Genomic DNA, 12,250 nt, shown 5'->3' with positions numbered 1-12,250 from the left:
CTCTCTGCTTCCACTCCAAATAAAGTTACCTGTTGTTACCTGAACGTCAAATACTAAGAATGGGCGGCCTATGAAAGAATTAGTACTTTCATTAAGTATACTAAACCGGCTAATTGGGAATAGACAAACTGTAAAAAGCCCTCTGAGAAAGCCCCTCTCTAACCTTTGTTAGTAAGCTTTTCTGTAGCCTGCCTGTTGATGTATTTCGGTTTGAACAGTGCACAACATGAAGAGACGGAACACTGGCGGCTTGTCACAATGCCCCCCGATGACATCACAATAGCGCTGCTGCCTAGAAAACAAGCTGCGCAGAAGAAGTTGTTCTTTGGGTGGGAGGGTGGGCTAGTGGAAGGAGGGGGCAATCTCTTTTTTTCCCGGGTGGTAGGGGGATGACAGGAGAAGGGAAGCGGGTGGTGAGAAAGGTACAGAGGGCAGGGTTTGGGGGCTGGGAAGGAAAGGGAAAAGATTAGGGTTTGGGGATGATGAAAGGGCTTTCTACGGGTAAGGATGGCAAAGGGTGGCAGTGACGGAAAGTCAGGCAACCTGTCCTGTCCGTCTTTTTGTATCGTGAATTGGAAAGACTGCAAGGGGGAGGGGAGTTGCTTGCGCCCTAAAGGAGGAGTTATTCAGATTCATTGCAGTGGGCGGCGGCTGCAAAACGCACCATTCTTCTTGTTTTTGCTCTGCAAAGCAGCCTTTTCAAGGGTTGGCTTGGGTGACAAAATGTCTTGTGTAGGCGTGGGTTTGTCTCCCTCTCGCTCTCTCTCCCTAAGATGTGTCCGGCATAGGCCAGGGTGCCACTCGAGGCCCAAACCAATTCTGGTTATCGCTTCTCGGCCTTTTGGCTAAGATCAAGTGTAGTATCTGTTCTTATCAGTTTAATATCTGATACGTCCCCTATCTGGGGACCATATATTAAATGGATTTTTAGAACAGGGAGATGGAAAAAGAGCTTGCTCTGTCCACTCCACGCATTGACCTGGTATTGCAGTACCTCCAGGAACGGTGCACCCCTTCTTAACCCAGTTTCCAAAAGCAGAACTCGATTCACCTGATTCATATTAGCCCGATTAGCGAATTGAAATGAATTTTTATCTAACACACTTTTTACTTGCTTTATTCATCCAAATAGCAAACTCATCACCACTCAACTTCACCAACTCTGCTATGTCCCGTGCAGTATCTTGTTGTCAGTCTAATCTAGATCATGTGTAATTGAATGGAATAGATCCCTTTTGGACAAAGTGGAGTCAGATGCTGCAGTGACCACAGGTGTGAGAGGATCTACAATTGGCATCTGGTGTTATCTCTCTGCTTCCACTCCAAATAAAGTTACCTGTTGTTACCTGAACGTCAAATACTAAGAATGGGCGGCCTATGAAAGAATTAGTACTTTCATTAAGTATACTAAACCGGCTAATTGGGAATAGACAAACTGTAAAAAGCCCTCTGAGAAAGCCCCTCTCTAACCTTTGTTAGTAAGCTTTTCTGTAGCCTGCCTGTTGATGTATTTTCGGTTTGAACAGTGCACAACATGAAGAGACGGAACACTGGCGGCTTGTCACAATGCCCCCCGATGACATCACAATAGCGCTGCTGCCTAGAAAACAAGCTGCGCAGAAGAAGTTGTTCTTTGGGTGGGAGGGTGGGCTAGTGGAAGGAGGGGGCAATCTCTTTTTTTTCCCGGGTGGTAGGGGGATGACAGGAGAAGGGAAGCGGGTGGTGAGAAAGGTACAGAGGGCAGGGTTTGGGGGCTGGGAAGGAAAGGGAAAAGATTAGGGTTTGGGGATGATGAAAGGGCTTTCTACGGGTAAGGATGGCAAAGGGTGGCAGTGACGGAAAGTCAGGCAACCTGTCCTGTCCGTCTTTTTGTATCGTGAATTGGAAAGACTGCAAGGGGGAGGGGAGTTGCTTGCGCCCTAAAGGAGGAGTTATTCAGATTCATTGCAGTGGGCGGCGGCTGCAAAACGCACCATTCTTCTTGTTTTTGCTCTGCAAAGCAGCCTTTTCAAGGGTTGGCTTGGGTGACAAAATGTCTTGTGTAGGCGTGGGTTTGTCTCCCTCTCGCTCTCTCTCCCTAAGATGTGTCCGGCATAGGCCAGGGTGCCACTCGAGGCCCAAACCAATTCTGGTTATCGCTTCTCGGCCTTTTGGCTAAGATCAAGTGTAGTATCTGTTCTTATCAGAACAAACTGAGCTAGCTACACTTGACGAGATACGATCAGGGAGACAAGCTCCGAAGCCCAGCCGAGACCGAAAGAGGGAGATCGGACGGAAGAAGAGCTTGGCAGAAAGAAGCAAGAAGACGAAGGCTCGGAGAAGACTTGGGGAGACCAGAGGAACTTCGAGGAGGAACACAGCGGGAGAAGACACCCGGAGAAGAATCCAAGATCCAGCTCCGGGAACTCAAGCAGGAACCAGCCATGGCAAGCAAGCCAGAGAAGGCAGCCAGGAAGGCTCAGGACCCAGGGACCTCCAGGAAGGCTCATCCAGAGGCTTCTTCGGCCCAAGAGGCCCCTACCTCCGACGCCAGCCAGCCGGAGGGAGCCCGGACGCCGCCTGAAAAGGCTCCAACCCTGGAGCCTTGGATGCGGCAGACGGTCGCCCTGAAGCTAAAGGCGGTGGATGGTAGGTTGCCGGACATGTCCAGCGACGTGTTCTGCAAGAAGATGATTCTGGATCAGGGCTTCTCCAGGGCGGAAACCCTGAGTGTCCAGACCTTCATGACTGGCATTTTTCTGGTAACCTTTGCCACGGTGAATGCCTGCAGGAGATACTGGGAGGCGATGAACGCAGCGATGCCGGACTCCCCTTTTCATTCTTTTTTAGGATCCTGTCCTATACAGAGGGATGAGAAGAGGATCACGGTCTCCATGCGGAACCCGCACACCCCAGGAAGAGACATCTCCACGTTCCTGGGACGTCTCTGCACAGTGGTGAGGGAGCCATCCCACATCCTTAACGGCAACGGATTCTGGACGGGTAAGTGGTCAGTAACCGTTCGACTCTACAGGGAACCAGCATCCGAGGATGGTCTCCAGCACCTGCCCCCGACATTCTCTCTGGGAAACTCCTTTGGTCTCATCTACTACCCGGACATGCCACACAACTGCAGGAAATGTGGCGGGAAAGGGCATTCGATGAAGACCTGCAAGGAGGACGCCTGCAGGGTTTGCCGGGTGACAGGACACAGCTCCAAGGACTGCCCAAAGAAGAAGACTTGCAACCTATGTGGACAGGCGGACCACCTTTACAAGGACTGCCCACAGCGGGAGAAATCCTGGGCAAGGGTTGCCGCGGCGACCCAGTATCGGGTAGTCACAGCTTCGTCGACCAAGGCAGCTACGACCAAGGCCACAGAGGCCAAGGACAAGGCGGCCAAGAACCCGGCGACCGTGGCTCCAGCCGATGCCCCAGCAGCCACGGAGTCCAGGGAAAAGAAGGGTAAGAAAACTGCTGCCCCCTCCCTGGTCCCCCCCCCTGTCACCCCTGTCCAAACCCCTCCCCCCCCGGCCAACCCTACTGAGGATTCCACTACCTCCACCTCATTTCCCTACTCCTCAGCTGGTCTCCTCACCCCCCCCCCAAAGCCCACTCTCCCTCCCCAGACCATGAGAGCAGAGGGCCTCAGCACTCTTGCACTTTTCACCGAGGAGGATTTTCCAGCTCTTGTCTCCTCAGGTACAGGCCAAAGGAAAAGGAAGGTGGAAGATAGTCCTGTCGCAGAACCTTCCAAGCTGTTCATTGTGGACCTTAACCCACCCCAGGAAGAGGAGGATGGCCTCCTCCCAGAACCGGACGTGTTGGAGCAGATGGTGGAGTCCCTTGTGGCCGAAGAAGAAATGGAGGAGTCGGAAGCCACTGAGGCACCATCCCTGCTTGATCAGCTAGCAGAAGAGGGTCTGCTGGAGATACCCTTACCAGCAGGTGCCAAAGAGGAAGAACCGCCCGACCGGAGTGGTAACTAAGGCACACCGCCTGCTCTAACTTTCTCTTTCCTCCAATGACTGCTAACATTAACATCTTTTCCATTAATGTTAGGAGCATCAGAGACAAGTTCCGACGTCAGACAATTTCTGCGTTCCTTAACACTCAGTCTAGTGATGTATTTTTCCTGCAGGAATGCTCCCTTCCCTCCTCTAGGTCCTTCAACCATCTGGCCAGGGAGTGGACCCATGGCCCATCCTACTGGTCTGGCGGGGGCGACTGTAGGTCCGCGGGGGTCGCCGTGCTGATCAGGGGAAGCGCCTTCACATTGGACTCTGTTCAGGAAATCGTCTGCGGCAGGTTACTGCTCGTGGATGGCACCTGGGCGGGAGAACCTGTCAGGTTCATCAATGTGTATGCTTCTCCTGTGAAGAGCGATCGACTGGAGCTCCTCCAAGCCCTGCGCCCTCAGCTCGCTACCGCCAGGACGGTAGTGATGGCCGGGGATTTCAACTGCCCGATTGAGGAGGATGGACGCAGTTCTGGAACGGCTGCCAAGTTGGACGTCACATCCAAACTGCTCATTGAGATGGTGACCGAAGCCTCTCTTGTGGACGTTGTTGGCTCCATCGGACACGGATCCGTGAACTATTCATGGTGCCGATCCGATGGCTCGCTGCGTTCCAGGATTGACTTTGTGTTTACCTCTCGGGCGGTTGGGCGGAGTGGGCACTCGATGGTCCCCTGCTTCTTCTCTGACCACAGAGCCATTCACTTTCAAGGTGTGCTGGGCCATGGCTTCCCCATTGGCCCGGGCTCCTGGAAGCTGAACTGCTCTCTGCTGGAAAAGGGTGAGATTCTGGAGGAGCTTAGAGCTGCCTACTCCACGTGGCGGGCCTACAAGGCGGGCTTCCAGTCTGTTTCTGACTGGTGGGAATACGTTAAACTCGAGTTCCGTTTCTTCTTTCAGGCAAAGAGTCAACAACAGGCGTGTCTGAAGAGGAGGGACTTCAGGAGACTCCAGCGTGAGCTGCGTTCCCTGCAGGACCTTCTTCGATGCGGCTGGGACGTGAGAGAGGAGCTGGAGGAGACTAAGAGGAGCCTGAAAAGGCACTTCGAGGAGGAGTCCGAGCGAATTGTCTTCCGTTCCAAAGTGGAGAACCTGGAGAAGGGTGAGAAATGTAACTCGTTCTTTTTCAGGAAACTCCACGCCGGTCACACGCCCATGAATGAACTACGAGACGAGAGTGGAAACATGCGACGCGGGAAAGAGAACGTGATGAAGGTCGTCAGCGACTTCTACAGCGAACTCTACGCCCGCAAGACTACTGACCCCGAGGCCGCCGATAAGTTCCTGTCAGGTATCACTAACCATCTTGACCCTGCAGACGCGGCGGCCATGGATGTTCCTCTGACGGTGGACGAGCTGCTCTCGGCCGCCAAATCCTTTAGTTCTGGCAGGACACCGGGCAGTGACGGCCTCCCAGCAGAGCTCTATGTAGCGCTGGGAGACCTAATCTGTCCGGACCTGTTAGGGCTGTATGAGGAGATGGTGGTGGAGGGCAGAATGCCTCCAACTCTGAGGGAAGGAATGGTCACGATCCTGTACAAGCGTAAAGGAGAGAGGTGCGACCTGAAGAATTGGCGTCCCATCACCCTTCTGAACGTCGACTACAAGATCCTGGCCAAGACGATGGCAACGAGATTGAAGACTGTTATCGGACGGATCATCCACCCGGATCAGACCTGCGGCATCCCCGGACGTCGCATCGCAGACAGCCTGGCTCTCATGCGGGACACGGTCGAGTACATCAAAGCCCGCCGGGTGCACGCAGCCCTGATCTCGTTGGATCAGGAAAAGGCCTTCGACCGTGTTTCCCATGAGTTCCTGGGCAAAGCTCTGCACAGGTTAGGTTTGGGTAACATGTTTTGCTTGTATGTCCAACTAATGTATTTTGATATTCACAGCTCGGTGTTGGTGAACGGCTGGAAGACTGACCCCTTCCCGGTCCTCTCAGGGGTCAGACAAGGCTGTCCTCTGTCACCTCTTCTTTTTGTTTGTGTTATAGAACTCTTTGCAGAGGCTATCCGGCGGAATGGAGAGATCAGAGGGATCACCGCACCAGGACCAGAACGCTTCGAGGTCAAGTGCTCGCTCTACATGGACGACGTGACCGTCTTCTGCGCGGACCGGCGCTCAGTCGACACCCTCGTCCAGACCTGTGAGACCTTCGGACGGGCTTCGGGAGCCAAAGTCAACTGCGGGAAGTCGGAAGCCATGCTCTTCGGGGACTGGCAGCCGGCCTCTTCCGCCCCCTTCCCTTTCAGCATCCAGCCGGAGTTCATCAAGGTTCTTGGAGTCTGGTTCGGGAAGGAAGGAGCAGCCCTCAAGTCCTGGGAGGAACGCTTGACCAAGATCACCCAACGGATCGGTCTGTGGAGCCTCAGACGCCTCACATGTGAGGGCAAAGCACTGGTCCTGCGTAACGAGGTACTGCCCGTGCTGCAGTACACGGCCCAGGCCTGGCCCCCCCTTGCCACCGTGTGCAGGGCCATTACCAGGACGGTGTTTCGTTTTGTCTGGGGATCCAAGATGGACAGAGTAAAGCGGAGCATCATGTACAAGGATCCTCGCAAGGGTGGGAAGGGCGTACCCGATATCCCCACCCTCCTGCGATCCTCCTTCGTATGTGACTGCGTTCGCCGAACTCTGCGAGTCAAGAGAGGTTCCGCGGGTGGGTCCATGTCTCGCTTCTTCCTGCTCCCCCTTTGGAGACGGTTAGGCTGGGACAAGTGGGACAGCTCCTTCCCCTACAACTGGACGGCGCCATGGTTCTACGGAGACGTGGTTCGGTTTGTGAGGGAACACCAACTGGAGGGACTCAAGCCTGATTTGTGGAAGCCAAAGACTATCCACAAACTCATCAGAGCCAAGGACGAAATGGAGAACATTCCAGGACTTCATCACGACACACTGGAGACTGTTTGGACAAACGTGTCATCGGCTGGATTGACCAACGGGCACAAGGACTTGTCATGGATGGCGATACAGGGCGGACTGCCCGTCCGGTCATTCATGCACGCCCGGAACCTGTGCAAAACCCGGTACTGCCCAAGGTGCCCCTTCGTGGAGGAAACATCGCTGCACGCCTTTTGGGACTGCCGTTTCGCACAGCGCCTGTTGGTTGCCCTGGAGGATGACCTGAGGAACTCCGTCCCCAGAGGGAGCCTATCGTACCATTCCGTACTTTATGGACTCTTCCCTGGGACTCACACCGTTGGAGCCATCCAGGAGGCTTGGCGCCTTATGAACTGCTTTAAGGACGCTATTTGGGTCGCCAGGAACTGGCTCATCTTGAAGAGGGAGAGGACGTCTATCCAGGATTGCCGCAGGCTGATCCACAGCCTGCTCAGAGACTATTCCATCATGGACAGTCCGGACGACAGCGCCGAGGAGGAGGTTTAGACCTCTTCCATGCCCCCTCCCTCCTTTTCCCGTTATGTGCGTCTTTCAATAAAGCTTCGGGCCTGTGATTCCCCCACCCTATCCCCCTTTTCCCCTACCCCCATCCCCCAATCGCCGGTTCGTCGTTATTTATTGTCTAACTTTTTCTTTCAGCTTGAGTGTTATGGATAAGCATAGGAGTGTGATGTATAGTTTAGTGCGTCGTACTCTATGGCTATGTAAGAAGGATTGTATAGTTCTGTGTGTACGGGGCTGCGGCACTGTACACGGTTTGTTACCTTTTTGTGAGTAGTGCATGATAATAAAGATGCTGTTAAATCAAAAAATCTGTTCTTATCAGTTTAATATCTGATACGTCCCCTATCTGGGGACCATATATTAAATGGATTTTTAGAACAGGGAGATGGAAAAAGAGCTTGCTCTGTCCACTCCACGCATTGACCTGGTATTGCAGTACCTCCAGGAACGGTGCACCCCTTCTTAACCCAGTTTCCAAAAGCAGAACTCGATTCACCTGATTCATATTAGCCCGATTAGCGAATTGAAATGAATTTTTATCTAACACACTTTTTACTTGCTTTATTCATCCAAATAGCAAACTCATCACCACTCAACTTCACCAACTCTGCTATGTCCCGTGCAGTATCTTGTTGTCAGTCTAATCTAGATCATGTGTAATTGAATGGAATAGATCCCTTTTGGACAAAGTGGAGTCAGATGCTGCAGTGACCACAGGTGTGAGAGGATCTACAATTGGCATCTGGTGTTATCTCTCTGCTTCCACTCCAAATAAAGTTACCTGTTGTTACCTGAACGTCAAATACTAAGAATGGGCGGCCTATGAAAGAATTAGTACTTTCATTAAGTATACTAAACCGGCTAATTGGGAATAGACAAACTGTAAAAAGCCCTCTGAGAAAGCCCCTCTCTAACCTTTGTTAGTAAGCTTTTCTGTAGCCTGCCTGTTGATGTATTTTCGGTTTGAACAGTGCACAACATGAAGAGACGGAACACTGGCGGCTTGTCACAATGCCCCCCGATGACATCACAATAGCGCTGCTGCCTAGAAAACAAGCTGCGCAGAAGAAGTTGTTCTTTGGGTGGGAGGGTGGGCTAGTGGAAGGAGGGGGCAATCTCTTTTTTTCCCGGGTGGTAGGGGGATGACAGGAGAAGGGAAGCGGGTGGTGAGAAAGGTACAGAGGGCAGGGTTTGGGGGCTGGGAAGGAAAGGGAAAAGATTAGGGTTTGGGGATGATGAAAGGGCTTTCTACGGGTAAGGATGGCAAAGGGTGGCAGTGACGGAAAGTCAGGCAACCTGTCCTGTCCGTCTTTTTGTATCGTGAATTGGAAAGACTGCAAGGGGGAGGGGAGTTGCTTGCGCCCTAAAGGAGGAGTTATTCAGATTCATTGCAGTGGGCGGCGGCTGCAAAACGCACCATTCTTCTTGTTTTTGCTCTGCAAAGCAGCCTTTTCAAGGGTTGGCTTGGGTGACAAAATGTCTTGTGTAGGCGTGGGTTTGTCTCCCTCTCGCTCTCTCTCCCTAAGATGTGTCCGGCATAGGCCAGGGTGCCACTCGAGGCCCAAACCAATTCTGGTTATCGCTTCTCGGCCTTTTGGCTAAGATCAAGTGTAGTATCTGTTCTTATCAGTTTAATATCTGATACGTCCCCTATCTGGGGACCATATATTAAATGGATTTTTAGAACAGGGAGATGGAAAAAGAGCTTGCTCTGTCCACTCCACGCATTGACCTGGTATTGCAGTACCTCCAGGAACGGTGCACCCCTTCTTAACCCAGTTTCCAAAAGCAGAACTCGATTCACCTGATTCATATTAGCCCGATTAGCGAATTGAAATGAATTTTTATCTAACACACTTTTTACTTGCTTTATTCATCCAAATAGCAAACTCATCACCACTCAACTTCACCAACTCTGCTATGTCCCGTGCAGTATCTTGTTGTCAGTCTAATCTAGATCATGTGTAATTGAATGGAATAGATCCCTTTTGGACAAAGTGGAGTCAGATGCTGCAGTGACCACAGGTGTGAGAGGATCTACAATTGGCATCTGGTGTTATCTCTCTGCTTCCACTCCAAATAAAGTTACCTGTTGTTACCTGAACGTCAAATACTAAGAATGGGCGGCCTATGAAAGAATTAGTACTTTCATTAAGTATACTAAACCGGCTAATTGGGAATAGACAAACTGTAAAAAGCCCTCTGAGAAAGCCCCTCTCTAACCTTTGTTAGTAAGCTTTTCTGTAGCCTGCCTGTTGATGTATTTTCGGTTTGAACAGTGCACAACATGAAGAGACGGAACACTGGCGGCTTGTCACAATGCCCCCCGATGACATCACAATAGCGCTGCTGCCTAGAAAACAAGCTGCGCAGAAGAAGTTGTTCTTTGGGTGGGAGGGTGGGCTAGTGGAAGGAGGGGGCAATCTCTTTTTTTCCCGGGTGGTAGGGGGATGACAGGAGAAGGGAAGCGGGTGGTGAGAAAGGTACAGAGGGCAGGGTTTGGGGGCTGGGAAGGAAAGGGAAAAGATTAGGGTTTGGGGATGATGAAAGGGCTTTCTACGGGTAAGGATGGCAAAGGGTGGCAGTGACGGAAAGTCAGGCAACCTGTCCTGTCCGTCTTTTTGTATCGTGAATTGGAAAGACTGCAAGGGGGAGGGGAGTTGCTTGCGCCCTAAAGGAGGAGTTATTCAGATTCATTGCAGTGGGCGGCGGCTGCAAAACGCACCATTCTTCTTGTTTTTGCTCTGCAAAGCAGCCTTTTCAAGGGTTGGCTTGGGTGACAAAATGTCTTGTGTAGGCGTGGGTTTGTCTCCCTCTCGCTCTCTCTCCCTAAGATGTGTCCGGCATAGGCCAGGGTGCCACTCGAGGCCCAAACCAATTCTGGTTATCGCTTCTCGGCCTTTTGGCTAAGATCAAGTGTAGTATCTGTTCTTATCAGTTTAATATCTGATACGTCCCCTATCTGGGGACCATATATTAAATGGATTTTTAGAACAGGGAGATGGAAAAAGAGCTTGCTCTGTCCACTCCACGCATTGACCTGGTATTGCAGTACCTCCAGGAACGGTGCACCCCTTCTTAACCCAGTTTCCAAAAGCAGAACTCGATTCACCTGATTCATATTAGCCCGATTAGCGAATTGAAATGAATTTTTATCTAACACACTTTTTACTTGCTTTATTCATCCAAATAGCAAACTCATCACCACTCAACTTCACCAACTCTGCTATGTCCCGTGCAGTATCTTGTTGTCAGTCTAATCTAGATCATGTGTAATTGAATGGAATAGATCCCTTTTGGACAAAGTGGAGTCAGATGCTGCAGTGACCACAGGTGTGAGAGGATCTACAATTGGCATCTGGTGTTATCTCTCTGCTTCCACTCCAAATAAAGTTACCTGTTGTTACCTGAACGTCAAATACTAAGAATGGGCGGCCTATGAAAGAATTAGTACTTTCATTAAGTATACTAAACCGGCTAATTGGGAATAGACAAACTGTAAAAAGCCCTCTGAGAAAGCCCCTCTCTAACCTTTGTTAGTAAGCTTTTCTGTAGCCTGCCTGTTGATGTATTTTCGGTTTGAACAGTGAACAACATGAAGAGACGGAACACTGGCGGCTTGTCACAATGCCCCCCGATGACATCACAATAGCGCTGCTGCCTAGAAAACAAGCTGCGCAGAAGAAGTTGTTCTTTGGGTGGGAGGGTGGGCTAGTGGAAGGAGGGGGCAATCTCTTTTTTTCCCGGGTGGTAGGGGGATGACAGGAGAAGGGAAGCGGGTGGTGAGAAAGGTACAGAGGGCAGGGTTTGGGGGCTGGGAAGGAAAGGGAAAAGATTAGGGTTTGGGGATGATGAAAGGGCTTTCTACGGGTAAGGATGGCAAAGGGTGGCAGTGACGGAAAGTCAGGCAACCTGTCCTGTCCGTCTTTTTGTATCGTGAATTGGAAAGACTGCAAGGGGGAGGGGAGTTGCTTGCGCCCTAAAGGAGGAGTTATTCAGATTCATTGCAGTGGGCGGCGGCTGCAAAACGCACCATTCTTCTTGTTTTTGCTCTGCAAAGCAGCCTTTTCAAGGGTTGGCTTGGGTGACAAAATGTCTTGTGTAGGCGTGGGTTTGTCTCCCTCTCGCTCTCTCTCCCTAAGATGTGTCCGGCATAGGCCAGGGTGCCACTCGAGGCCCAAACCAATTCTGGTTATCGCTTCTCGGCCTTTTGGCTAAGATCAAGTGTAGTATCTGTTCTTATCAGTTTAATATCTGATACGTCCCCTATCTGGGGACCATATATTAAATGGATTTTTAGAACAGGGAGATGGAAAAAGAGCTTGCTCTGTCCACTCCACGCATTGACCTGGTATTGCAGTACCTCCAGGAACGGTGCACCCCTTCTTAACCCAGTTTCCAAAAGCAGAACTCGATTCACCTGATTCATATTAGCCCGATTAGCGAATTGAAATGAATTTTTATCTAACACACTTTTTACTTGCTTTATTCATCCAAATAGCAAACTCATCACCACTCAACTTCACCAACTCTGCTATGTCCCGTGCAGTATCTTGTTGTCAGTCTAATCTAGATCATGTGTAATTGAATGGAATAGATCCCTTTTGGACAAAGTGGAGTCAGATGCTGCAGTGACCACAGGTGTGAGAGGATCTACAATTGGCATCTGGTGTTATCTCTCTGCTTCCACTCCAAATAAAGTTACCTGTTGTTACCTGAACGTCAAATACTAAGAATGGGCGGCCTATGAAAGAATTAGTACTTTCATTAAGTATACTAAACCGGCTAATTGGGAATAGACAAACTGTAAAAAGCCCTCTGAGAAAGCCCCTCTCTAAC

General features: G+C 50.9%; 4 non-coding genes and 2 pseudogenes across 4 annotated transcripts; all 6 read left to right on the top strand.

The window, feature by feature from the left end:
• The first annotated feature begins 825 nt into the window (after positions 1-825).
• Positions 826-1,016, top strand: LOC142284789 (U2 spliceosomal RNA). Its single transcript, XR_012746264.1, has one exon. It is a non-coding gene; the product is annotated as a U2 spliceosomal RNA (small nuclear RNA).
• Positions 1,017-2,134: 1,118 nt separating this feature from the next.
• Positions 2,135-2,238, top strand: LOC142284754 (U2 spliceosomal RNA; annotated as a pseudogene).
• Positions 2,239-7,667: 5,429 nt separating this feature from the next.
• Positions 7,668-7,872, top strand: LOC142284739 (U2 spliceosomal RNA; annotated as a pseudogene).
• Positions 7,873-8,989: 1,117 nt separating this feature from the next.
• LOC142284788 (U2 spliceosomal RNA) lies at positions 8,990-9,180 on the top strand. The gene has a single exon (XR_012746263.1). It is a non-coding gene; the product is annotated as a U2 spliceosomal RNA (small nuclear RNA).
• A 1,117-nt stretch (positions 9,181-10,297) lies between these two features.
• LOC142284787 (U2 spliceosomal RNA) lies at positions 10,298-10,488 on the top strand. Its single transcript, XR_012746262.1, has one exon. It is a non-coding gene; the product is annotated as a U2 spliceosomal RNA (small nuclear RNA).
• A 1,117-nt stretch (positions 10,489-11,605) lies between these two features.
• LOC142284785 (U2 spliceosomal RNA) lies at positions 11,606-11,796 on the top strand. Its single transcript, XR_012746261.1, has one exon. It is a non-coding gene; the product is annotated as a U2 spliceosomal RNA (small nuclear RNA).
• Positions 11,797-12,250: the final 454 nt, after the last annotated feature.

Source organism: Anomaloglossus baeobatrachus, unplaced genomic scaffold (assembly GCF_048569485.1).
Source record: "Anomaloglossus baeobatrachus isolate aAnoBae1 unplaced genomic scaffold, aAnoBae1.hap1 Scaffold_573, whole genome shotgun sequence".
NCBI lineage: Eukaryota > Metazoa > Chordata > Amphibia > Anura > Aromobatidae > Anomaloglossus > Anomaloglossus baeobatrachus.
The sequence above is the reverse complement of the archived record's forward strand: the minus strand, read 5'-3'. Positions and strand labels throughout refer to the sequence as shown.